General features: G+C 43.9%; 1 long non-coding RNA gene across 4 annotated transcripts in view; it reads right to left on the bottom strand.

Annotated features, from left to right (window-relative positions):
- The window catches only part of LOC134465324 (uncharacterized), a 43,087-nt gene that overhangs the window by 9,044 nt on the left and 6,221 nt on the right, over window positions 1-27,822 (bottom strand). For all 4 annotated transcript variants that reach the window (XR_010038136.1, XR_010038134.1, XR_010038133.1 and 1 more), the window contains one exon: window positions 25,505-25,590. This is a non-coding gene — a long non-coding RNA (uncharacterized LOC134465324). The remainder of the gene's footprint in view (window positions 1-25,504; window positions 25,591-27,822) is intronic.

Here is a 27,822-nt window from a genome sequence, read left to right on the forward strand (position 1 = left end):
CCCTTCCACCTTCCCCAGCCGGGGTCCCAACCCCCGGTTGCCCCCCTCCGGTCGGCCCCGTGCCAACCGCTCCCTCCCTACCCCAATTTCCCCCCTCCCTCCATCCCGGAGTGCCCGTGCCGGATCTGTCTCATAGCCTGGGACTCAACGCAGGCGCAGCCGCAGCCACGATGCCCACCCGCCTGCCGTCGTACTCATTGTCCACCGCTACTCCTCTCCCTCCTCCTCCGCACGCTGCCTCGCTCGAACCACCCCCCGTCTCTGTCGCCGTGAGGAACCTAATTCTATCAGGTGCGGACATAGACCTCTCAACACTTCTGCCTTCACTGCCCACACCCGGCCCCCCCAGGGATATCGACTGCGGGGACGTCGTGGTGTCCCTAAAAGCATCAGGCCCCGCCGCTAAAATTCTATCATTCCCCGAATTCACAGTAGCCTTCTCTCACTACACAGAAATCGTGTGCTCCGCCTTCCCCCAGAGACGAGGTGAGCTCAACAGCTACCTGTCAATCATAGCAGGCTTGGCCACTACATTCGGGGGCGCCCACTTTTACTCCTACCACCGGCTATTTTCGGCTAAATCCGCTGCCAGAGTTACTTTATGGAACCAAATTCCGCACTGGGGGGCCCTCGATCTGGAAATATACAGCAGAGTGTTTTTAGGCGTTAAACCAACCGTCTGCGCTCTATGCAACGGGCGCAGCCACGGCTCCGGTGACTGCCCACTCGTCCAGTCAAAAACCACTGCCTCCAAACCCACATCTTCAGCGGGTCGCTTGTCCTCTACGGCAGCCAACATAGAAGATGTTGGGAACTCGCTCTCCTGGAAAGGCCGCGAAGTGTGCCGAAAGTTTAATATAAACGCGTGCTCACTCTCCACCTGTCGATATCTACACGTTTGCTCCTATTGCGCGGGGGCTCATGCGAGGACCATCTGCCCAGTCCTGCGCAACGCTAATAAACGTGCTCGAAACTACCTGTCTACTCCCGTTGTTGTGCCTTTATTGCAGTCCGAATTAGAATCCCACCCAAACAGAGAGTTCTGCGACTACCTCATCCATGGTCTAACTCACGGTTTCCACCCTGGCGTCGCATCCTTACCCACCGAGTCATTCTCGTGCAAAAACCTTCAGTCGGCCCTGGGCGACCCAGACACAGTCACGTCCCTCCTTCGCAAGGAAGTAGAATCCGGTTTCATGATTGGCCCATTAAACAAATCCCCGTTCCCCGTCTACAGAGTGAATCCAATTGGCATCGCCACACGCAAATATTCCGGTAAAAAGAGGCTGATAATAGATCTGTCCGCCCCCCACGAAAACCTAGTTCCAAGCATCAACAGTTTAATTCCCCTCGACGATTTTTCGCTAAATTACCATTCCGTAGATGACGCCGTACGCCTAATAAAGGAGGCCGGCCCTCATAGCTGGCTGGCCAAAGCCGATATCACCTCTGCGTTCAAAGTCATGCCCCTGAACCCAGCCTTCTGGCACCTCTTCGGCGTTAAGTGGCGGGGGAAACTGTATTTTGCCGTGCGTCTCACCTTTGGCTGTCGGAGCAGCCCCAAGATTTTCGACACGCTGTCTGAATCCCTGTGCTGGATTCTCCAAAACAACTACAACCTCAAATTACTCGTGCATCTATTGGACGACTTCTTAGTCGTTACCCCCACGTCCCAGCCTCCAGCCGCAGGCATCACCACCTTATCCGATGTTTTCGTCAAACTGGGAATTCCCCTTTCCCCGGAGAAAACTGAAGGGCCGTCAACCAGACTGGAATTCCTCGGTATCACATTGGATACCGATGAATTTTCCATGGCGCTTCCCAAGGAGAAGCGAGACAGAATTTCAGTGTTACTCGACTCGTTCCTCGACGCCCCCTCCTGCACGAAACAAGCGCTCCTATCTCTGTTAGGACACCTAAATTTCGCTATGCGCGTAATACCCCAGGGTCGCCCTTTCATATCACACCTCCTCTCCGCAGCGTCAGCCGTCCCGTCGCTCTCTGGCATCGTCCACATCGACGCGCACGGTCTCGCAGACCTCAGGTTGTGGAAACTGTTTTTAGATGAATGGAACGGTTTATGCATGTTTTACGACGACTGTGTTTTATCCCCAGATGATCTGCAACTGTTCACCGATGCAGCCCCCTCGGTGGGGTTCGGTGGTTACTACAATGGGCGCTGGTTCGCTTCCACCTGGCCACAAGCATTTCTGGAGAGGTGCGCGGATGCCCCATCCTCAGCCGTGTACGAGTTATACCCGATAGTCCTCGCAGCCATAGTTTGGGGAAAAGAATGGCGATCTAAGAGCGTTCTCATTCATAGCGACAACGAGGCAGTCGTAAATGCCATTAACACCACACGCACGAAATCTCTAACGGTCTCTCCATACCTCCGACGTCTCGTCTGGACCGCGGCCAGTTATCAATTCATTATAAGAGCAGCCCACATTCCAGGCCACCACAACCAAATCGCTGACTCCCTCTCTCGTTTTCATTTCCAGAAATTCAGATCGTTGGCGCCAGATGCGGACGAGCTCCCCACGCCCCTCCCGAGATTCTCAGAGACCATCTTCCTGTGAATCACCCATTGAGCTATCTGCAACAAACCACCACCGATTTAGTCCTCAATGCGATTTCTCACAATACCATGCAGTCATACTGGACCGCCTGGTCAAGCTTCAAGCAGTTCCACGCACTACATTCCCTGCCCTTTCCTAGCTTCGACACGGTCACAATATCCTCCTTCATTACGCACGCCTTTACGCTCCAAAAACTCAGTCCCGCCACAATCAAAGCCTATTTGTCGGGCGTGCATTTCATGCACAAATTAATTTACGGTTCCGATTGCCAGTCATTCTCCGACAGTAGAGTCTCGCTTTTACTCAAGGGCATTCGCAAACAAAAGCCCCGCTCTAGCCCTGACTTACGACTCCCCATTACGCGCACGGTTCTCGCCGCATGTCTCACCACCCTCTACAATGGGTTCATGTCATTTCACACAAATTTCACTCTCGCTGCCATGTTCGTTCTGGCTTTTTTCGGAATGTTACGATGTGGCGAATTCACCTGTCCTAACCACAAATTTAATCCGGCTATACACCCTTGCATCGCGGATCTGGAACACGTTGACGAAAACACCATGCGTTTCCTTGTCAAACAAAGCAAAACGGACCAGTTCAGAAAAGGTCACCCAATATTTATTTTCAATTTGGATTCCGACCTCAACCCTCACCAATACATGTCTCGATACCTGGCGTACCGCTCATCTCAGTCCCCGCCATCCTGCCCACTGTTCGTCACGGATAACGGTACTCCCGTTACCCGCCACACATTTCAGTGTTTGCTTAAATCGGTTCTCGCCAATTCTGGGTTTTCTCCAGAACGTTATTCGGCCCATTCCTTTAGAATTGGGGCGGCCACCACGGCGGCTACCAAAGGGTTATCTGAGCAACAAATTAAAACGCTCGGTCGCTGGTCCTCCGACGCCTACGCACTGTACGTACGAACCAATCTGGCAGATATCCGTCGTGCGCATCAAGCACTCGCTTCTTAGCTCTAATCGCTATCGTCTCTCCTCCCGTTATTGAAACGTTAATTTCGGTTGTTTTTTATGTTTGTTTGTTTAAGCTTGGCCCTCGGTCCTCCAGTCGGCTCCGCCGTCCTGCTGAGCCAATTTGCTCTTTTGGGATGCGGACGGACCTCGCATCAGTATTGCTGGTTGGTCTCTTGCATTCTTGGGGTGGAAGCGGATGATCATCCCGCATGATCTCCGCTTTAACATTCTAGGACCGAGGCCAGCCAGCATGCCACTCACGCATATTGTACACCAAGCACTCAAGGGTAAACTAGTGAAATGTTGTTTATAAATAAACATGGTTCGGGAGGAAACCCGCGAGTGATTGACAGCTGTCATTACTTGCTCCCGCCTTCGCTGACATTTAAACCCCTCCTTTCCCTTCCACCTGTGATGCGCGAAGGCTTCCGGATTGTCCCACCACCTCCCCCTACTCCTCCTATTTCACTAGTTCTAGAGTATCCAGCTACATCCCTCCATACACATGGGGGTGGAAGCGGATGATCATCCCGCATGATCTCCGCTTTAACATTCTAGGACCGAGGCCAGCCAGCATGCCACTCACGCATATTGTACACCAAGCACTCAAGGGTAAACTAGTGAACTGGGCTTGTGTAATTTTACCGGGTCAGGAGACTGTGTAGACACCGCTGCCCCCTTCCTAATAATGGCCTCGGATGAAGAAAAAAAACCTGGCCATGAGGTTAATGCAAAATAGAATGGCTAAGATAATTGCCTTGAATCTGCACCCTTACAAGGAAGGCATAGAAAGACACTGCACTCTAATGAACAATCAGTAATGCTAGGCAGTGCACAATTGTGTCCGTGTGCAATTACTTCCTGAAAGGCTGGGCAATTTGTTAGGCTCTACTTAAAAGTTTCCTTCACTCCCAAAAATGCTCTCTATAATCAAATGTTTGTTTTAGTTGTTTTAAGTTCCTAAAGTGTAAGCTTATACTGTCTGTAACTGACAAATGTGGTTAAATTCTGAATGCATTCCTTTTTCACAGCTGGTAAGTGTCGTATTATTACAGTAGGCCTACTGTTGCAGTGAAGCCCTCATAGTGTTTGACAGAAGGTCAGTGGGAGAGAAATTAGATTAGGAATTTATAAGGGGTCAGAAAGGGGTCCATCAATATTCTGAAGACATCAGCAGAGATGGTAAAATTGACTGACAGAGATTATAATAACATTTGCATAAATTTAATTAGTCAAATAGCACAAACAGCAGTGTCCTAACTCTTGACCGAGTCTCAAAGTCTGCTCTCACATTATTTTTCTCCCAAAAAGAAAAGAGGATTTTGTGGCTTTCATGTTTTTACTTCAGAAAAACCTTGCTGACTGCAATCAACACTCTGACGGATTTAAGTTTATCATTTTCCGACTTTGATTTTAGAGTTAGCAAATGAGCCCTGTTCAATATCCTTATCTTGAAAATACCTTCTTTTGCACAGTCGATTTCCCTTTCAGAGGTAGGAGACTAAAATGTACGTGTTTTAGTAGACCCGTCTAAGAATTGGATTGCAGCCAATATGGGGCTGTGCTTCAAATGCATGCTGAGATGCACTGCACTTGCCATCAGTCTTCTCAAAGGATCTTTCAACCCTCCTGCACAAATCAAATTTTACCAATAATTCAGTCCCATAAATTGATAAAGAGTATTTATATGTCTTTTGTTGGGATTGAAGGTTAAAACTGAATCAGTCCCTTGGATTCATAATTTATTTAGCAGTGAGGTTGCAACTGCCCTGTGTGCATGCATGCTGTCATTTTTCTGTTTGCCAGAACTTGGCACGGATTCATCGTCCTTGTCCTGTGCGCAGGGGGTAAATGCCGTAGTGGGGTTACACAAGACCTGTGTGTGTGTCTGTCTGCACTAGGGCTGGAAGGGAGATGAGCAGAGCTCTGGCAGAAGGGGAGACTAATTTCACACTGTCAGACACCTGCTTGGGAGGCTTGTACCAGGCCAGGCTGGAGCTGACATGTTGGGTGAGGCGTACCTACCACACGTACTGGAGGAGACCACACAGCATACCGTATGGGAGGCCAGGGCAATATAGGACATTAAACATTTACCTTCGTGCTAAATATTTAGACTGCGTTGAATCATAGACTGGGAACTGTGATTTTCCTTAAGGAATCTGGTATGAATAATTTGTTGTACTGTCAGATCTGAGATGTTCAAGTTGAAAGATACAGTGCCCTCCATTATTATTGGCACCCCTGGTTGAGATGTGTTTTTTAGCTTCCAATTATTATTATTTTTCTCTAAATAATATGGGACCTTAATGGAAAAAAAGAGAAAAATCCAACCTTCAATACAAGTGCATTTATTCAGTGGGGAAAAAATCCCACATAAAGAAATAATTATTTGACATCAAATAATGTGTGTCACAATTATTAGCACCCCTGTTGTTAATATTTTGTACAACCCCCTTTTGCCAACAAAACAGCACCTAATCTTCTCCTATAATGTTTCACAAGATGGGAAAAGACAGAAAGAGGGATCTTCAGCCATTCCTCTTTGCAGAATCTCTCTAAATCATCCAGAGACATGGGTCCTCTCCTCTGTACTCTCCTCTTCAGCTCACCCCACAGGTTCTCAATGGGGTTGAGGTCTGGGGACTGAGATGGCCATGGGAGGAGCTTGATTTTGTGTCTGGTTAACCATTTCTGTGTAGATTTGGCCATATGTTTAGGGTCATTGTCTTGCTGAAAGACCCAGTGACGACCCATCTTCAGCTTTTTGGCAGAGGGCAACAGATTTTGATTTAAAATGTCCTGGTATTTCAAAGCATTCATGATGCCATGCACCCTAACAAGCTTCCCAGGGCCTTTGGAAGCGAAACAGCCCCACAGTATCACTGACCCACCCCCATACTTCACAGTGGGTATGAGGTGCTTTTCAGCATGCGCATCTTTCGTGGCACGCCAGACCCACTTAGAGTGTTTGTTGCCAAAAAGCTCAATCTTTGTCTCATCTGACCAAAGCACACGGTCCCAGTTGAAGCCCCAATACCGCTGGGCGAACTCCAGACGTTTGCGTTTATGATTGTGGGTGAGGAAAGGTTTTCTCCGTGCATGCCTCCCAAACAGCTTGTTGGCGTGTAGACAGCGCCTGATGGTTGATTTGGAGACTTTGTGACCCCAGGATGCTACCATTTGTTGTAATTCTGTAACAGTGAGCTTTGGAGATCTTTTGATTTCTCTTACCATCCTCCTCACTGTGCGTGGTGGCAAAATAAACTTGGGTCCTCGTCCAGGCTTGTTTACCACTGTTCCAGTTGTTTTGAACTTCTTAATTATTCCTCTCACTGTAGATATGGGCAGCTGCAGTTGAGTGGCAATCTTCTTGTAGCCTCTGCCTGACCTGTGAAGGTCGACGCACATCTGCCTCACTTGTATGCTGTGTTCCTTTGTCTTTCCCATGTTTAAGAGTGGATAAGAGAAATGGCCTCGGTGTGACGTCATATTTATACCCCAGGGAAACAGGAAGTGATGAATTACTAATTAAATGTTCCTACATACTCTGGTAAACTTTGTAAACTACTGTAGAAATGACAGAAATGTTTCAATTATATTTATTTCCTGGGAATTGTTAAGGGTGCCAATAATTGTGGAACAGGTAATTTAATGAAAAATAATTATTTTTTAGTCAGGGATTTTTTTTATTTTCCTACAATTCATTTGAGTTGAAGGCTACATTTTCCTAAAATTTTCAGTGTGACAGTATTCTTCTGCAATAAACACTGAGTTTATTTTAAGGCTTTTAACACATCTCAACCAGGGGTGCCAATAATTATGGAGGGCACTGTATGTTAAGTTGACTGTGCTTGTTAGAAGCTCTGGGCTTTTTTTGTCCGCGTGAGTAAAATCCTGTAAGCAGACATGCTGTAAAATGCCTTCGAATCAATCTCATTCTCATGAGAGTCTGGAGGATGATGGTAGTTATGTAATACCGAATCCTGGAGAATTTGAACCCATCCCTTACATGGTCTTGCTCCATGCTGATTGGCTGGGTGATTTTTATTGCAGGGTCCTGGCATCCGTGCTTCTCTGTTTACAGAGCCAAGGCCATGTATAAACACCCATGATGGTTATCACAAAGACCGAATGGTACAGTAACACAGCCAAGCTAATAACCCAGTCCCACCAGGAAATCGCGGGCATTTTCTCAAAAAATCGCGGTCGGAATTGCCAGATGGTGCACAAGGATTTCCAGAGAATCGCGATAAAAGTTGCGGAGCTTCTTACTGTGTTGTTGCGATTTTGTTGCGGCATGAAGTGAAAGGTGCGATTTTTGTTGCGATTTTTAATGTGTTTCCCCACGCTTGAAAGTAAAGGACACTGCCACATTCCAGTCCTCTGGTGTTTTTATATTATTTTCAGTGGTCATTTTGGTAGGCTATTTTTGAGGTAGGCTTGGTTGCCTAGGTAGTAACCTCAAGCTGCGTAAATAAGCTGTCTAAATATTTTAGCTTAATGGTGATGGACATTGATTGTTGAACATTAGGCTATTTAAGCAGTTGAAATAAAAAAGCACACACTGCTGACAACAACCGAACCACAGGACTTAATCTATTATTTCATATCATGGCATTTTCCAAAGACTATGCCTATTTAATCCGTTTTGCTTTCCCTGTCCTTTATGAACGCGCTTGCGTTCAGCCCCCGAGGGCTGTTATGTTCCGCTCCTATGCTTGCGAGACGGTCACTTTCCCAAGGTGAAGTGTTCCAGCCTTGCGAGTAACGTGCATTTTCCCCATCGTGGGCTTAACGTTATGATGCATATCTGGCGAGGTAATATGCCCTGCTTTTAAGTTTGCCCCAACCAAGGATGTTTCCATAGGCTATGGCCTGATATGCAGGGCTGATATGCACCTCAACTCAACGCGCTTAAAATGCATGTGAAGCTCGCGCTTCTCAGTCTAGAAAGAGTAGTCTATCGGTAACATTCTTTGCATTGACCACCATCGGTTGAGTTTTACAATCAATACAAAAAAAGACACGTTTATTGCCTACATGGTTTTGTCATCCAGCATGCAATCGAAAATAGGCGAGTGGCTACTTCATCCCCAAACCTTAGTTAGGCCATTAGCAGAGAACTGTTGGTCTTGCATTAATCAAAGGAGCTCTACTGAGCGGTTGCCTACTTCATGCTGGTGAATGGTTCGAAAGGAAAATAATTTATGTTCATGTCTGTTCAGGACAGTCTTGCAAAGAGACAACCGACTATGTCGAATAATTGGTCAAGGCGCGAGATGAGGAATACTTCAGGGCTATTGGAAAAAAATGAATAAACTAAAGCGCAAGCACTGCTGCCCGCGTCGCTTGCGCAGGCTATAAACAAGCTATGCGCCCCGAACATCACTGCTTGTTGTTCGATGACTTGAATCGAAACATTTATAAGGACATCAGGGCTATCTTATTGATTCCTGGAATACCGCCTCAGCCAGCTGAAAGCAGAGTAGCAGTGTCCCATGTGTCAAATGGTAAGATAATGCCATTCCTGTCTTCATTTAGCGTTTTAAAACGCAGCTTTCCCTTGACACACTCATGTCGGCTACATCATATCAGTTCAAACGCAATCTTTAATGCAGCCTATCGTGGAGTTTAAATGTTATGCGAGGTAGAGGTTGCAAGGGTGTCCGTAGGTCTTGATTGATACCTGGTGTTGGAGGTAGGGCCTAATCAATTGGCCTACATAAATGTGTTGTAGTCTATTCCTTAGTTTTAGTTGAATAGCCTAGGCCTATTTGTATTCCCGAGTGTTAAAAGCAGGAGAGCCTGGACGTTGCAACCTCGGCTGTTGAGGTATTCGCTTTCGCTATCGTTGTCACTTTTGCATACTAAAATGCAATTTAACTATTGGCTATAGGCCTACAATTCTGTGAAAGTAGTCATCTTTCCATGGGAATAGCAAAGTCCAACACGCACGCTTATTTCTCTCCTTCCATTGACAATCCACAAGCTCCAGCAAGGGGAGGGAAAAACAGCGCTGTCCATGCGCTTCCTAACAGGTGGCGACCCCACCACTAGTCTCACAGCCACCCTTAATGCCTTAGGCCTATTTGTTTCAGCAAACCACGTTCTTTCACAAGGACCATTCCCAGATAGTAACATGTGCATGGCAACACGTTACGGCAACACGTTACGGCAACATGTTTAGCGCAACACGTTACGGACATGGATTGGTTCAAAGTTGCGGGAAATCGCGGTGATTGGTTAAAGTTCCGCTCTTGCGCAGAATTCGCGGGAATTCATTGAAGTTGCGAAAAACACAGCGATCGCAACATCGCGATTTCCTGGAGGGACTGATAACCTAATTTGACAAAAGCTTACGGGGTTAGAACCGCAGACTGTAACCTTACACATGGGCAGTTCAGCCTCTCATTGCTCACGCTGCACTGATGGAAAAATTTCAACTTTTTTTTTAAATCAGTGAGAGGATAACATGATGTTCATGTTCCCATTGCCTTGGAGACTGTTTCAGTAATTATGTGGCGCGCAATGAGCAATGCTTCTATGGTCCCTCTTTACATGCATTGACAATCAATACAATTCATTAAAAGGCTGCTCCAATACACATCATGAACATTTTCATCTGCATCAACCTGTTACATGTTTGTTTCGGTATCACAGCAGAAGTGGATGATGGCCACTGAGCACTGTATACATAACCCAGTCAAGCAGTCAAATATAGTCTGCCCCTCTCTCTGTCTCTCTCCATGGTGTATTCACCCCTGAAACTAGATTCCTGACTACTCCAACATGCCTGAGGGAACAATTTAATTAAAGCCAATGCTTTGGGCATGGGAGAGCTATCAGATGAAACAGAAACGTCTGTGTACGATGAAAAACATACACTCCATTTTTCTCCAGATCTGGAGTCTTTCCAATGGGTTTACATGAGAGGATCGTTTGAGGCCCAACCATCAAGGCTCAAGAAGCCCACTGTTACATTTGCAGTCCCTACACTTTCAAAGGAGACTCACTATGGGCCAGACAGATAGATCTTGTCATGAATGCTACATTGCTCATGAAACAGTAGCAGCACCATAACCATAACCATTTCTTATTTGCCATATACTACATTTTAACCCAAAGTCACTACGCATATGGCAAGCACACCGACAGCTGTAGGCTTGAGCTGTCTTTAATATTAGAACGATTTGTGCTCATACCAAATTCTTTTTTATTTTGTTATATGCAGAGGCAGAGAGGAACCTTGACTGTGGATTTTGGTGTTTTTTTTGTCCTGCAGTATTAATATAGAGAACATTTAGTCCACTTAATTCATTAGCCAAAGCCTGATGACAAATGACAGGAAAGGTTACCAAAGCACACAGGACCCAACTTGAGCACACGCTTTTGCATTGAGTGGGCGTGTTTTGCGATATCTTGCTCTGATTTAGTATTTTTGCCAAGAGCATAACAACTAATAGTTCTCAAACAACATGTTTGACCCACTTCCCTTGGTTTGCTACTGGTCGAGGGCAGAAAAGGCTGAGCCAAACATTTTCTTAGTCCCAATAGAACGTCTCTGCTTAAACCACGTCACTGCCTTGAATACGCCTCTACCCAGGATGCTCGGTTGATTGGTTCCCGACAAAGTGGGTGGAGTTCCCCTGCCAGGGGGAACTCGAATCTGCCTGAAGAAACAGTTTTTCTGCGCTAATGCAGCAGAGCCGAAGGTGTTGCGTCACTGCGAGGGCGGAGCCTGGGTAGTAGGCGCCATTCTAACGATCCGTTGAAGGTCCTTCTAACGATCCGTCGAACGACTTGTCGAGGCAACAACAGAACTGAGTATGGGCAAAGGTGAACATGATTTTAAGACTGCTCTATGAGATCTTCATTCGATTCTGAATTGATTTTTTGAGGGTGGGGGTGGGGGTGGATTTTGGCCTTTATTACGATAGTGCAGTGAAGAATTGGACAGGAAGTGAGTGGGGAGAGAGCTCAGAGACAAGGAAGGGTCAGAAAACGACCCGGGCCGGAATCCAACCTGGGCCAGCCGCATGGCAGACGAGTGCCCTACCATTAGCGCCACGGTAGGGCAGATTCAGAACTGGTATTATAATTCTAAAACTGGAACCATTAAATTAAGACCTAACATGGCATGGAGATCTCATAGCAGTATTGCATCACATGGTGCAATATCCTAATAATATCAATGTGGTTGTCCTCAAGTTGGCCTGAGGAGATTAGCCAGGCCGATGTATCACAACACGGAAACTATGTGTGACACAAATTGAAATCAAACACCATACCCTGGGCAATCTCCTCTGAGGCCAAATGTATTATGATAATGTAAATGTAAAATGTAAATTAAATCAGTTAAATGTAAATTAATCAGTTGTGCTGATTCAGAATAGTCAATGTTGACTGTCCATAACCTTTTGCTACATATTACATTAAAGATCTCATGCATGCATTTTCAAGACACTTGCGCTACAGCTCTGTTACAGGTTATGGCATCATCTCCAAGTACTGTACCAGGAGAAAGGCCTTGTAACTAAGAAACTGTCTGCTCTATCCCTCTCTGTTAGAGCCCCCTTTCCACCACTTCCCAGTCCTTGCTATTTTTGGTAGCCTAGTGTTATTGTCTTTTTGTCTTTATTTGCTATGATGTCTGTTTTAGTTATTCACATGCTGCCATTTTTATTGTTTCCATTTACATGTTATATTATTGTTGAACAGGCCTTGTCCTAACTTTCTATATTGAGCCCAATAGTATAAGGTGCCTGAAGCAACAAGGCAACAGAAGAAAAAAATCCAACAGCAACAGCTCCATTTTAACAGGAGAAACCTTGAACAGGACACGACTGAACAAAAGTCAAGTCAAGTCAAGTCAAGTAGGTTTTATTGTCAATTTCTTTACATGCACTGGTCATACAAAGAATTTGAAATTACATTTCTTGCTTTCCCATACAGACATAGACTAATCTAGGTAAGGACATAGACAGTATAGACATAGACAGTATTTATACATGGACTTAAGACAGTATGGACATAGACAGTGCTCATACAGACATTTAAAGTGCAAGACTGGACAACAGAAGACTTGTAGAGGACATACATTAAGAGGTATTGTTGTGCTTTTGTGCTTTTCCTAAAAAAGTCCTTTATAGCGTTCTAGACATGGTAACAGTAGCATTTTGAAGAAAAATAAATATTAAAAAGGTTTGTCAAGTACACCAGCAGCAGTGTGTGTGTGTGTGTGTGTGTGTGTGTGTGTGTGTGTGTGTGGTGTGTGTGTGTGTGTGTGTAGTGTGTATGTGTTTAGTGCAGGTAGAAGGTGCGGTGTGCGTCTGTGTGTGTGTTCGTGTGTCTGTGTGTGTGTGTGTGTGTGAGTCAGTGTGAGTCAGTGTGTTTATGTTTGGGTTTTGTGCAGAAAGTGCAGTGTGCTTGTGTGTGTGTGTGTGTGTTGTGTGTGCTGTGTGTGTGTGTGTGAGTGTGTGTGTGTGTGTGTGTGTGTGTGTGTGTGTGTGTGTGTGTGTGCATGTTTTGAGTTAGTGCAGGTTGAAAGTTCAGTCACAAGTATAGTAGTGCAGGTGGAATGTTCAGTCGCAGATATGGTGGTGGGGGATGGGGGGGGGGTTGTCAGTGGCCTTGCTGGCTAGAGGCTGACAGTGGAGGGAGAGTGGGTTGAGTGTTCAGCATCTTGATCGCTTGGTGCATTGTGCTTCTCGCCAGCCTGGTGGTACGGGAACGGAGGCGCCTGTACCTCTTTCCAGAGGGCAGGAGGCTGAACAGTTTGTGTGCAGGGTGGCTTGTGTCTTTGATGATCATCAGTGCTTTCCGGGTGAGGCGTGTGGTGTAAATGTCCTGCAGGGAGGGGAGTGGTACTCCAACACGCTGGAGTGTCTTCCTGTTTTTCTCCGTGCAGCTTCCTCCCCACACTGTGATGCAGTTGGACACGACGCTCTCTATGGTTCCTCTGTAGAATGTTGTCATGATGGAGGGTGTAGCACTTGCCTTCTTAAGTTTGCGCAAGAAGTAGAGACGCTGATGGGCCTTCTTCGCCAGTGATGTAGTGTTGGTGGTCCAAGAGAGGTCGTCGCTGATGTGCACTCCAAGGAACTTGGTGCTGCTCACTCTCTCCACAGCATCGCCGTCGATGGTCAGTGGTGGCAGTTGTTTTTGGACCCTTTGGAAGTTGACAACAATCTCCTTGGTCTTGTTGACATTCAGCAGGAGGTTGTTGTCTTTGCACCATCTGGCCAGCAGGTCTACTTCTTCTCTGTAGTGAGTCTCATCGCCCTTGGTGATGAGGCCCACCAGTGTTGTATCATCCGCAAACTTCACTAGATGGTTAGTGCTGTGGGTGTTGTGCAGTCGTGTGTGTGTCAGCACGTGAACAGNAGGGGGCTGAGAACACAACCTTGAGGAGCCCCCGTGCTCAGGGTCAGGGTGCTTGAGGTGTTGTTCCCTACCCGTACTGCTTGTGGTCTTTGCATCAGGAAGTCCAGCAGCCAGTTGCAGAGGGAGGTGCTGAAACCTAGTTTGTCCAGTTTTCTGATGAGTTGTTGTTGTGGTATTATGGTATTGAATGCTGAACTGAAGTCAATGAACAGCATTCTCACATATGAGTCTTTATTGTCCAAGTGGGTGAGGGCTGGATGGAGGGCAGAGCAAATTGCATCCTCCGTGGATCGCTTGGCTCGGTTATGCGAACTGGTAGGGGAGTCTAGGGTGGGGGGTAGGGTGGCTTTGATGTGTGACAGGACTAGCCGTTCGAAGCACTTCATGATTATGGGCGTCAGTGCTACAGGACAGTAGTCATTGAAGCATGATGGTGATGATTTCTTCGGCACAGGTATGATGGTAGCAGCTTTGAAAAGTGATGGGATGACTGCTTGCTCCAGAGAGATGTTAAAGATGTCTGTGAAGACATCCTTCAGCTCTTCTGCACAATCCTTCAACACTCGGCCTGGTATGTTGTCTGGGCCAGCTGCTTTGCGTGGGTTGATGGTGGCCAGTGTCCTCTTAACACTGGCAGAGGACAGGTAAAGGGGTTGATCTTGGGGGGGAGGGGGAGTTTTCTGTGGGTGAGTGTCATTTTGTGCTTCAAAGCGGGCAAAGAAACTGTTCAGGTCGTTTAGCAGAGAGGTGTTGTTGTCACAGCTTCGTGGTGCAGGCTTATAGTCTAAAAGGTCTTTCTGCTTGAGGCTAACCTGACAGAATAGATGTTCAGAATAGCAATTAGAAGTAGTATGAGTGCTGAAACTGAACTATTTCTATTACTACTACTACTACAATGTATAATAACTAGCCTATTATTTTAACATGTAAAGGCCTAATTGTAATTTCAAGAGACATGGACAGTTAATCTTGTATTCTCTCTCTCTCTCTCTCTCTCTCTCTCTCTCTCTCTCTGTATGTGTGTGTGTGTGTTTGTATATGCGCGTGTGCGCGCTCGCGTACGTGTGTGTGTGTGTGTCTGTCTGTCTGCCTGCCTGCCTGCCTGCCTGCCTGTCTCCCCGCCTGCCTATCTGTCTGTCAGTCCACGTGGTTCAGCGCATGTGTGTGTGTAGTCAAGGGTAAAACTTCAGCGTGGGTGTTGGGAATGGATATTAGGAAGCAGGGGAGTTTATAACCGCATCTATTTAGAGGTGATTTATTGTAGGTAGCGTGCAGTGGAATATTGGCTGGGATTGCTGGGTTAGAATGGGTAGCAGCAGACCAGGGAGTATTTCAGTGGAAGAGAGTGGACGGAGTGCAGCAACAACCCACAATAGACCATTTCAGAACAAGAGTGTGTGTGTGGGGGTGTGTCAGAGGGGAGCCATGGTAGGTCCCTGAATGTCAATCACTTAGGCCTATTATAACTTATAAGAATAGCTTGCTTTTCTGGCACAATTTCTTGCTTCATTTTCAATATATTAACAGTCTGTAATATAATTATGATGGTATATGATTGGCAGGTTAATGATATGGAATCCCTGTCCATTATTATATATTATGGTGTGACATTTATTTTTAATTTCTTGAATATCTTTTTTATTTACTGATGGGTTTTGACATCTGTTTTGCAACCAACCACCTATACAGTATATTGTTTCATTGTTTTTTGCTACAAGGGTACATTTGAAATTTTAAATAATGTTATAATTCACAGTGAGGTGTAAATTCTTGTATAATTTAAAACTATGTATTAATGTTTGACCTGTTAAGAGATGGCGTTATGAATCTGCTGTGACCATAATGGCATTGACCAAGTCGTAGTGCCATTACCAAATGTCCTGTGTTATGCCATAGTAGTGTAGTATTATAGTTAAATTTTCAATGTCTACTACAGTGTTCCACTGGTAGAACAGCATGAATAATGGTGCTACCATACAGAGTCGTATGGACTATATAGTATGTAGGCTACTATTAAATCAAAGCTGAACACTATTTTAAACTGCACCTGAAAAAGAAAACTTGCATGATGATGTGACAGGTGTAACCATCTTGGATTGTTGTCCTTTGTTGAAGACAGCGGACTTCAATGAACTTTTGTGCCAAATTTCATGCTGGCATAAGTGAACTATTTTTGGATGATTTTTTCCCCTCATTGATCAGCTACATAGAGGATTCTGTGCTAATTGCCTGGACTTTGGAGGGTGACGTCCTAAATCAGCTTGTTTTTCTTAGCACAAGTGTTAATGAGGTAGCCGTTAATTACTTTTCGCTGGGAAAAAAAGCCTTTTTGGAGAGAGGTACTGTTCTCAATAAACCTCACAGTCGGCTCATACTGTATCTGTGCTACAAATAGAACACTGTAAAACTGCCTTGCGGCACTATGCATTATAATCTCTCATTCACACATCTTGCCTACACTAGGCCTACAGTGCCCTCCATAATTATTGGCACCCCTGGTTGAGATGTGTTAAAAGCCTTAAAATAAATTCAGTGTTTATTGCAGAAGAATACTGTCACACTGAAAATTTTAGGAAAATGTAGCCTTCAACTCAAATGAATTGTAAGAAAATAAAAAAATCCCTGACTGAAAAATAATTATTTTTCATTAAATCACCTGTTCCACAATTATTGGCACCCTTAACAATTCCCAGGAAATAAATATAATTGAAGCATTTCTGTTAGGGATGCAAATTATCGATTAATTCATTAATCATTAGTTGATAGTGTTATCGATCGACTTTCGATTAATTGATAAGCGGCGTTTTTTCACCTGAATTTCATAGGGCCTTTTAAAATATCAGCTAAATAGTTAAAACACTGAGTTCAAAAAGTATATTGTTATATTCAATTATATTATGATCATTAAGCCCATATTGTATTTTATTGTATGATGTTATATTATATTATTATAATATAATTATAATTATGCATTAGGAAAAGAAAGCTGTTTTCTATGGCATCTCCACACCACCTTTGGGGAGGCATTGATTTCACCCAGGAGTGAACTAGCCCCATGCCCCCCTCTGTCGCCTTGCAAGGTTGAGTGAAACGTGATCAGACTGACTTGTCTGCATATGTGTCAGCCAACCACAAGCATTTTAATTTAATACGCTTCAAAATAAAGAAATGCTATATGTTGGGTAGTGTGTTGTTGTCCATAATGGATAGTAATGTCAACAAAGTTCGTTTCTGAACAAAAAAAAAAGTTATTTCCTGTGTCTGTAAGGAGAGCTAATAAGCTAACAGGCTCCATTGAGAATGAATGGAGCTGTGACAACAACACTTACAGCTAACATGGATTCACCTGAAATTGAACAGATGGTGCTCCACTTCATGCATGGTCATATATATTCATGCCCAGTTCAGCTAATACTAGTCTTGATATCTGACAGGGTGTAGTGGTTAAAATTACAGCTCACAATTTGAAATGACTACGTTTGTGATTTCGCTAGTTAGCACGCTAAGCTAACCTAGCAAGCTTAACCCTACAGTAAAATGCTGCTTGCAGTGACATTTGCCTGTCTTGAAAGATCGTTTTTCTCATAATTCAAGCAGTTACAACTTACACCATTGGACTTGGCATAATCACAGATTCAAGTACACATCTCCAAAAGACCCATAAGAACTCTAGAAGTTGCAATGACAATTTAATAGATAAAATCTGCGCACCATGGATTTGAGTAGGACTAGAACCACTCAACAGTCTCTAGCGCCCTCTAGCGGTTAATCGCGATTAATACATTTTAATCGAGCAACCTCTTGCTCGACAACTAATCTAAAGTCGATTAATCATTTGCATCCCTAATTTCTGTCATTTCTACAGTAGTTTACAAAGTTTACCAGAGTATGTAGGAACATTTCATTAGTAATTCATCACTTCCTGTTTCCCTGGGGTATAAATATGACGTGACACCGAGGCCATTTCTCTTATCCACTCTTAAACATGGGAAAGACAAAGGAACACAGCATACAAGTGAGGCAGATAAGCGTCGACCTTCACAGGTCAGGCAGAGGCTACAAGAAGATTGCCACTCAACTGCAGCTGCCCATATCTACTGTGAGAGGAATAATTAAGAAGTTCAAAACAACTGGAACAGTGGTAAACAAGCCTGGACGAGGACCCAAGTTTATTTTGCCACCACGCACAGTGAGGAGGATGGTAAGAGAAATCAAAATATCTCCAAAGCTCACTGTTACAGAATTACAACAAATAGTAGCATCCTGGGGTCACAAAGTCTCCAAATCAACCATCAGGCGCTGTCTACACGCCAACAAGCTGTTTGGGAGGCATGCACGGAGAAAACCTTTCCTCACCCACAATCATAAACGCAAACGTCTGGAGTTCGCCCAGCGGTATTGGGGCTTCAACTGGGACCGTGTGCTTTGGTCAGATGAGACCAAGATTGAGCTTTTTGGCAACAAACACTCTAAGTGGGTCTGGCGTGCCACGAAAGATGCGCATGCTGAAAAGCACCTCATACCCACTGTGAAGTATGGGGGTGGGTCAGTGATGCTGTGGGGCTGTTTCGCTTCCAAAGGCCCTGGGAAGCTTGTTAGGGTGCATGGCATCATGAATGCTTTGAAATACCAGGACATTTTAAATCAAAATCTGTTGCCCTCTGCCAAAAAGCTGAAGATGGGCAGCAAGACAATGACCCTAAACATATGGCCAAATCTACACAGAAATGGTTAACCAGACACAAAATCAAGCTCCTCCCATGGCCATCTCAGTCCCCAGACCTCAACCCCATTGAGAACCTGTGGGGTGAGCTGAAGAGGAGAGTACAGAGGAGAGGACCCAGGTCTCTGGATGATTTAGAGAGATTCTGCAAAGAGGAATGGCTGAAGATCCCTCTTTCTGTCTTTTCCCATCTTGTGAAACATTATAGGAGAAGATTAGGTGCTGTTTTGTTGGCAAAATGGGGTTGTACAAAATATTAACAACAGGGGTGCTAATAATTGTGACACACATTATTTGATGTCAAATAATTATTTCTTTATGTGGGATTTTTTCCCCACTGAATAAATGCACTTGTATTGAAGGTTGGATTTTTCTCTTTTTTTCCATTAAGGTCCCATATTATTTAGAGAAAAATAATAATAATTGGAAGCTAAAAAACACATCTCAACCAGGGGTGCCAATAATAATGGAGGGCACTGTATATATGTCGAAGCTCACATGCTGGCTAGAAAATTCCATAATTCCATCGCTGCACTACAGATGTTTAAGTTACATACGGCTCCCCTCTTTATACAGTACAGCTTACTCTAGGTTAGATACAAGAAGGAGAGCTTGCTCAAGCTGAACGTAGCTTACAAAGACATGAAGCTCAGGATTCTCCTGAAGACACTAGCCTACTAGAGCAAGTGGGGTAGTTTGTGTAGTGAGGTCTAACTACTTCCATGACCATGTTGAGAAATCTCCCCCTGAAGATTATGAGCAGGCTGGACGGCTCTACAAATGGGCTTATTGCACACTTACTATATCCAAGTCGTAGCTCTGTTAGGTACATGTCTATGATCTGGGAACACTGTATATGTGTGCCTTCATTAGCTTCCCTTTTCATATCGATATGAATGTGTGATGTGTTGTACATTTGATTTATGTATTGTAAAGTAAGCCTCCAGCCTACAAAGTTTTTATACAGGCTAGATTGTGTTAAAAAGAATTAACACAATCAAAAAAGGATGATCCTCACAAAGAGGACATAACAGACTGTAATAAAATGCTTACAAGACAGCTGTGCTTTGGAACAACACTACGCAATATCATATCATAAACACCCTGTATTGGCTTTAACAGGGTGATTGCGCACGATGCTTAGCAAATTTCAATGCAAAAAAGCCTACATGTTAGGTAGCCTACATGTCTATGATCTGGGAACACTGGTATGTGTGCCTTCATTAGCTTCCCTTTTCATATCGATATGAATGTGTGATGTGTTGTACATTTGATTTATGTATTGTAAATTATCCCTAGTAAGCCTTGAGCCTACAACGTTTATATATATAGATTTCGTTAAAAACAATTAACACAATCAAAAAAGCAGGCATGATCCTCACAAACAGGACATAACAGACTGTAATAAAATGCTTACGAGACAGATGTGCTTTCTCTTTTGGAACTACACTACGCAATATCATGTCATAAACAGCCTGTATTTATTTTAATAGGGTGATTCCCTAGCAAATTTCAATGCAAAAAAGCCCAACAAATCTCCCATGAACTCGTGTTAGGCCAGCAGAACTGAGGGGGGCAAACATACAGTATTCTGAGTGTGGCCCATACCCCCCCAGAGTGCCAATGGACACACACGAAGCAAGGCCACCGGGCTGGGGCAGGTCACGCATACATCAGTGAGATGCCATGACCAGGGCCGCTGACAGCATTCGCTGGGCCCGGTAGAAAATCCACTAAAACGGTCCCCGACACAATGCATCTAATGTAATTCTGGGCCCCCTTTTCCCCAAGGCCCGGGACAACTGGCCCCTTTGTCCCCCCCTGTCGGCTTCCCTGGCCATGACACCTCACTTGTGACTATGTAGTGCACTCACACAAGCGTGGCACGATCAAGGCCTCACATATCAAAAAAGATGATGATCACATGGTGACAGTAACAGTGACACATAAGGGAGGTGCAGTTATGGTGGTCCAGAATGATGACTACAACAACCAGGGCCGCTGACAGCTTTTGCTGGGCCCGGGACAAAGCCATCTGAAAGGGCCCCCAACCCAATACATACAATGTAACGAGGTCCCAATTCTGAATTCTGGGCCCTGCATCTCTTCGGGCCCGGGACAACGTATCCCTTTGTCCCTACCCTGTCGGCGGGTCGGACTACAACACAACTATCATTTTGAACCTTATGGTACAGTAGACCCTATTGGGTCGAAACGTTGTATGACCTAAATAAATTTCAAAGCGGAGCTTAAGTGTGACTTCTACTTTTACCATAGTATAAACACATAACATAGCTACTGACTCAATGCACAGCATCATCAAGAGGAGCTTAAAGCGGCAGGACATCATTAGATACTTCCTTTATCAAACATTAATGCCATTTAGGTCATCTGTCTGGCTTTGATGTACACATCAAAGGCCAATTATGTTGGTGTTGTTGTGCCTTGTGCGGTACACTGTGGGGTGCAAAAGCCTTCAAGTAACTTCAATCCATGAGCAAAACAACCGTTCTGGGCGAAGTCTCCTGTGTGCGCAACTCTGTTCTTGTCCTCACCATCCACTGTTATTATTATTACATTACACTTAAACTCTAAGAAGGAATCTGTCATTTTTGACACATGTATTGTGTTAAGGTGATTTTAACACATAGTGTGTGGAATATGACACAACATGCAGGGTTCTAGCTAGCTCAAAAGTGCGTGGCGGCCCGTTACGCTATAATTTTGGACCATTACGCTTTATTTGGACCATGGCGCTTATTTCAATACAGCGTAACGGCATTTTGTCTGTATTAGGCCTATATAGGCTACAGCCAGATCAATGCCACATCGTCCTTCTGCCAAACCTGACACATTTGTCATAATCACTGTATTTAAATAGTGACAATAAAGCACTCTACTACGACTACCCTACTATTATTTTGTTGCTGTGTTCTGACGGCTTTTATTAATCTCTGTGACAAGCGTATGCCAGCTAGAACCAACAACAAATGCACGTGTAGAATCGCATCCTTATTTCAGGGGTTTGTTTCAGCAATGGGAAATTGCATTGCAAACAACAAAGTAACATAGTTAACAACTGGTTTCGAGAAATGCAGCCCAGCTTTGCAGAGGAAATCAGGCAGTCCCGCGCTGAATGAATCTGGGGTTGATCAATGGTAGAAAGGTTACTTTTTAAAAGTAGTGCTGAGCTTGTTACTTGTTACCATACAAACAAATCCGGAGACATTGGGCGCTAAGCGCTGACATTGCGAGTTGACACTATTCGAAACGAGAGGGGAAAGTAGGCGGGAGAAGACGTGCAGATTGACTTATCTCCGAAACGGTGAGAGGCACTTTTACCTAAGCTTGTCAGTTGACATGTGGCGTAACTACAAAGAAAACCCCAAAATTAATAAGGTGTAGCAAAAAGTAGGCTTAATGAGCGTTTTCTGTGGCTTGCCTGCAAAATGCACCAGGCACCAATCGTAGGTGGTTTTAGGATGCGCAAGCTGTACAATAGCGCGAGCTCGGGAAAAGTGTCAAACTGCACTTGTCTCGGAATCGGCGCACTCGGACATTGATAAGCCATATTATTAAATGCACACACGGTTCACCAGTGCTCCTCAACGTCTTCAAAACTAGTGCAACTGTGAGAAGGAGGGGACATCGCGACTCACCTCTCTCTTCCTCCGAATGTAGGCCTATCTCTAGTTGCGCTTATGCACCCGAGAGAGGGAGTCATATGTATCTCTCCAATCGCAAAAGTTCACTGACAACAGTGTTTCGTTACCATCTTTTTAGTAGTAACTCGTTAGGCCTACACTACTTTTATCAGAAAAAAAGTAGTTACATTACTGCAACCAAACACTGATAATTTACCTTTTAGGTACCCCTAGAATGGCCTATTTTTACCTTAAATTGTCAAAAACTCTGCACCGCGGATGGGGGAAACCCCCCTTCCGCACCAACCCCCCCCCTCTCGGTCGCTTCGCTCCCTCGACCGCTACGCTAGAATTTCATCCTAGCTGGAACCCTGCAAAATGTGTATTATTCAGTGAAAATGCTGTGTTTGACACATTTTGTGTAAAAAAATTTACATTAATAATTCTTATCGTAAATACATTTTAAATTTACAATGTAGCCAAAAACTCATCACAAACCAGGACTGTGGTTTGAATATTACACAAAAACATTTTTTTTACATCTTTGATTCCTTACACCATTATTACCCCTTTCTTATACACATCTAACAATTGACGCAATATGTGTTGTCCCTGAGCACACACATTCAAATGTGTTATCCCTGAGCACACACATTTTGTGTCATTTCTGACACAGTACTTTTTAGAGTGTAGCTGACCCTTTTTTTATCTGAAGCGACTTACAGTTATTTAGGAACAGGGTATTGGTTTAAACAGGCCCTGGAGCAAGGTGGGTTTATAGGTGCCTTGCTCAAGGACACTTCTGCCATGGATTAAAGTGATGGTAAGGTGGGGATTTAAACTTGCAACCCTCTGATCTAAAAACGCTCTAACCATTGAGTCATAGCTGCCCTATCATCCAAATCTGCTTCAACCGGGTTTTTATGCTCCCACTTGTTTTTTTTTTGTTTTTTTGTTTTTTTTCTGTGACGTTTAATTAGGTAATCACCCTTCTTCAGACGTGACACGGAAAAAAAAGAAGTGGGAGCATAAAAACCTGGTTGAAGCCGACTTTGGCTGTGTCTATAGGGGCAACAGAGCTATTCATAATTAGATAGAGATGCTGGCCATGCACCACCGTACCTACCTGATTGTCTCGTTATTGCCACAGAGACCTTTAAAAAACAAAGGAGAGAGAGAGAGAGAGAGAGAGAGAATAGCCTTGGTAACTGTGGCAAGAGACAAGAATGGTGTGAGACATTAGGTTTTTGACCTTGATTCTCCTCTTCAATTTTTAATATCAAAATGAATGCTCTAGTGCGGGGGGATGTTTTTCTTTCAAATTTGTAGGTCAAGGTTATTGATGACAGTTTGTCACACAACTTTCAGAAGTGGAACTAGTCTGAACTTTTAAAATCTGTGTTAGTGCTGCTTTTAACTAACTCCTGATTGGAAAATGGTCCCAAGGATAGGCATGCTAAATGGGTTACCATGACTCCAGACAAAGAAGTGTGTGAAATGGTACTAACTTGCCAAAGGTGCTGTGAGGATGGGTATGGATAAAAAGGATGGATAAATACTCTGACATATCTAAGGATTCTGTTTCTCTCATCTGTCTCTGTATCATAGGCCTTGTTTCTTTTATTATTAGGCTTATTATACGACTAACATTTTAGTGGAGACCTTGAGTTAATACCTTATTAAGTGTGTGACAGTGCATGTTTACTTTTTTCATCCTGAGTAGGATCTTATATCATGAGGAAGCATGGATAAACATGTGGCACCCATGAAACAAAATACTTAAAAATAGCCTACTTCTCATACAATGCAGAATGGGAGAACAAGTTACTCACATATTTTTTGTTTTTTCATCAATTACTGCTGGATAATTTGGTTGCTGGCATAATTTAGGGTTTTAAAATGAACAACTCGGTCCATCTGACGTCAAGAAACACATCAATTAGCCTAATCATAATTGCTCCTTCTAATTGTATGAAAGTGAACATCCCTTCACATAAAAAAAAAAAAATTCTCAGAAGCTTTTAAAATAGCTCGAAACATCATAAAACAAGGTAGCACGTGATTAGCTTGACATATGAACGTGGGCTACTGCATCGCTAGCTGAATGGATCCTCGTGTTTACCCTCTGCAAGAGCTGAGTTTTTTTTCCCCAACTTATAACGCTGCGTGCCACGATATCATATGCCTAATTCAGCGGGTGTCATCTTCAAAATAAGCCACGTAAAACTTTGAACTCCTTTGACTGAAAGAGTAGTCGCCGTCTTGACAGGGTTTTTTGACAGAACGAGATTTCAGACTTGCCTTCAAAAAGTACACTGCCGTAGTGCAATTCTAAAAGCAGCTGAACCCGGAACACTTTTCATGTAGTATTTAATGTTGGTAATTTCGTTGAGTATTGCTAGAGTGGTCTGCCAAGGTGAGTTTTTGGCTAAATACTTTAAGAGCAGCTGTTACAGTCCATTCGGGTAGGAAAAAAACACACGACTCAATGCGGGAAGAAACTCAGCTACGGCAACACTAGTGGTACAAAATGCACTAGCAGTTACATTGCACACAAACGCCATTCTTTGTGTTGTGCTGCCCCTTGTATCATTAAAATAACATAAAAATAACATACCGTACCTAACAATTTGAGGGCTTCCCCATTACACCAAGAACCATTTCATCAGTGCAACAACACATATTTTCACAAGTTTCCCCTCCTCTCATTTCACTGAAAAACGTGTAAGACTCTAGCTGGCCAAGAACTAACACAGGGCCTACAGCAACAACATATATCTCAACCATGAAACTAAACATTGATCAGTGTAACCATGTAAGCTTTATTCTGGCATGGGAAAGATAGGCAGATATACAGCACACAGCTTTCAGCAGCTGCCCTGTACTTCTTGGCATCTTTAATTCCAACATCATCCTCAATATGCTCAAGCTCACAGGCTACCTCTATTGCAATTTTGTATATTAAAAGGCAATTATTATTTTTTATTAGTAGTAGTAGTAGTAGTATACCTGTGACAGTTTTATGCACATGGCATGTCTATATGACAGAACGCAAGTAAAGATGTCTGAGTTGACAAAAATATGTAATTTTAAAGAGGTCTGCCAGAACCGTAATTAGCAGATGGTTTTTTTTGTGAATTTAGTTTTCTAAAAAAAAAAGATTGACAAGCTTTAGATAAGCAAGCATAAATTGCTCACCAATTGGTCAGGTCAGCCTGCCTGGAAAGCCTTCTGATGTACATCAGGCATACACAGTGTCCAACTCCCCAATCTGATGTAGACACCTGCCAAACAAGGTACACAGGAACAAGTTATTCTTCTCTATTATTATGGCATTTCACAATCATATACAGTTAGGGCCAGAAATATAAACAAAGTACAGACTCTCAGCATTAATTTCAGGGTGCTGTTTACATCCAAAGCACATTGATAGGATAAAAAGTGCAACAGTTTTGGTATGTGCTGCCCTCAGCCCCGCCGACAGGGGGGGACTAAAGGGCTTTTTGTCCCGGGCCCTGGGAATTCTGGAATAGAGGGGGGCCCATTACCTGGCCCCCATGACGTTGGGCTCAATTATGATACGTTCACTTCAAAATGTGTTGTTTTTTAGGGTAGAAAAGTGCTTTATTTGCATTCAAACAATTACTTATAGATGTTTGTCTTCATTGCCCTTGAAAAAACGGCCAATAACCCCCTATCACCCCTATTCCAAAATGGATTGGTCTTTCTAGAAAAAAAGACGACAGCTTTCGATAAGTGGTCAGTGTGCGCGAGCCAGTTAGTAAACATGCACAAGTCAGGAGCGCAGAAAAAGAAGGAAAAACGAAAAAGAGAGGAAGAAGCCAAAAGGCTGAGGGGTTCTCTGGCTAAATATTTCAGGAAAGACTGGAATGATGTAGCAGGCACCAGTAAAAGCAGCTGTGCAGCAGATCCAGGTAAGACAGGCAAACTTTTTCCAGCCCCGTCGTCAAGTAGAACTAGAACTAGCCCAACATTGGCACAGGAGGCCGTGAGCAAGTCACACGGGATTCAGTATCAGAGAAACAGGGGGTATCGAATAATTTGATTACCACAACGGCTTAATAACAATGTGTTTCATGTGCCTATGTAATTGAATCTATGAATATGCGCATTAGGCCTACTCTGCAATTATGTGTCCAAATCAAAAGTTTCAGGCAGGCACGCGCACGCCAATCAGGCTGAATTGATTTGAGAATCATCCCCGGTCAGCTGAATTACAGCCAGTGTAACTCGACTCTGGTTTAAACTTATTTGGTTTAAAATAAGCCAGTGGCATGTCAACGTGTGAAATTGACATTTAGATAGCCTAGAATTGAATGTAATGAATGGGTTATAACGGTGTCGTTTTGGGGTAACCTGTAACTTTCGGTTCTGATTGCGGTGAACTTGACACTCGCAAGATGAATGTGCTCCGCCTTGTTCCCCTCTCTGGAAGTTCAGCGGACATAGGCTACACGCGTCCTTGACATGATTCCCCTTGGTCAAGTGAAAATGGTCGATGTGATGAAAAATGTGCTATTCATGAGCTTAAGTAATACAATAGCGTGGATTTTATTGTGATAGCATTTTGAAAACCATAACTCCACTCAGTCCATATCCGTAAGGTTGTAAATAAGTTTTTGTTTATCCGTTATAAATGGGCTTGTCATCCCGACGTGGTGTGTTTTGGAGCTGCACAAGGGAATTACGTGGTTGTGGTTGGGCGTTTGACTATTTTGTGTAGGGACCGTCAGGGATGAGGGGGTGGGGGTCTTTTTTGGTGTTGGGAGGGGGGGCCCATTGAGAAAATGTTGTCCCGGGCCCAGCCAAACCTGTCAGCGGCCCTGGCTGCCCTCTTTTAGAGGGTTCAAACATATGGACAGATGAGAGAAATTTCAGGCTGCGCAACCAAATATTAAACAGTGGAAGTTTGATGCATGAATGCTAGTCTGTCCAATTACTTTGGGTAACTTAACATTGAGAAGCACACATAGTTGCAATTCCAACACAGTTCCCCTGATTTGGATGTAAATACCTTAATATTAAACCTGATAGTCTGCAGTCACAGTGAGAGCATTATGCTTGTCTCATTTCAAATCCATGGGGGTGGTGTACAGATGCAAACAAGAGGAACATTGGTAGATGCCCATATATTTATGAACCTAACTGTATATGGAGCAGGTGTGGATCTACCGGTACTCACATTTATCCTCCTCAGAACATTTCCATCACAATTTAACTGTTCATAATGTACATCATGGCATTGTCAAGTATAACTGGTGTAAAACCCCCATTTCTATCTCATAGTAAGACATTGCTTTTACAACATAGTGTAATAAGCATTTGGATGTAACCAACTGGACTTCTACATTTAGCTTGAAAAGTCCTGCAGCTTCCAGTTAAACTCTGGATGAGATGACATGGATGAATGAGAATCCGTCACAGTAGGACAGGTGCTGTAGAATAGGTGAAGTGTGGCACATACAATGTGTTGAGGTAACCTTATTTGCCTATAA

The sequence above is a fragment of the Engraulis encrasicolus genome, chromosome 16 (assembly GCF_034702125.1).
Source record: "Engraulis encrasicolus isolate BLACKSEA-1 chromosome 16, IST_EnEncr_1.0, whole genome shotgun sequence".
Lineage (NCBI taxonomy): Eukaryota > Metazoa > Chordata > Actinopteri > Clupeiformes > Engraulidae > Engraulis > Engraulis encrasicolus.